This window comes from Penaeus monodon, chromosome 33, assembly GCF_015228065.2.
Source record: "Penaeus monodon isolate SGIC_2016 chromosome 33, NSTDA_Pmon_1, whole genome shotgun sequence".
In the NCBI taxonomy this organism is placed as follows: domain Eukaryota; kingdom Metazoa; phylum Arthropoda; class Malacostraca; order Decapoda; family Penaeidae; genus Penaeus; species Penaeus monodon.
Genome location: NC_051418.1, coordinates 26,351,362 through 26,352,008, shown reverse-complemented (window position 1 = coordinate 26,352,008; position 647 = coordinate 26,351,362).

Genomic DNA, 647 nt, shown 5'->3' with positions numbered 1-647 from the left:
TATCACATTTTTTGTAATTCCCAACGAAACTGGAGCGCACGACTGTAAAACAGTGGGGCAGGGGGTGGAACTGATTGGCTAATTCAAGGGGAACGAAAATTACTTACAGCCAATGTGGACGAGAGTGGTGCTAGATGTTATGAAAGGGGAAGGGGGGGGCCACTGTCAAGTTTGCTTTGAAGTCTGGACACTTTTCGAAGAATGGCGGCCACGCGTACTTGGGGAAAAAACGGTGCTGACGCAAAATTATCCCTGTTAGAGCAGTTCTTGGGCGAGCTAGATAGTTGTGTGTGAATTAGAGCTATCGCTGAATGGTATCTAGTTTTCATAAGCTTTTACTATTTTTTTGACGAGCAATGGTAATCCACACTTGCCTAGGGTCGACACCTGGCCCTTTGAAAACAGAGTGGGGCGTTTAGTGGTCATCACTATGTATCGTCACCTACGCATGGATTGGCGAGTTTGGTTAAAAACTGTGCAATGAGCACTGTGACTGGACAAATCTAAGTGGGCGAACGTACTGACGAAAACTATTGATTTACACATATTCCGACAATTCGCACACAACACCTTGGCGTAATTTATCTGTCGTAGGACAAACGAGAACGAAGGAACAGCTCCTCACAAACTACACGCCGCGCCCGTGC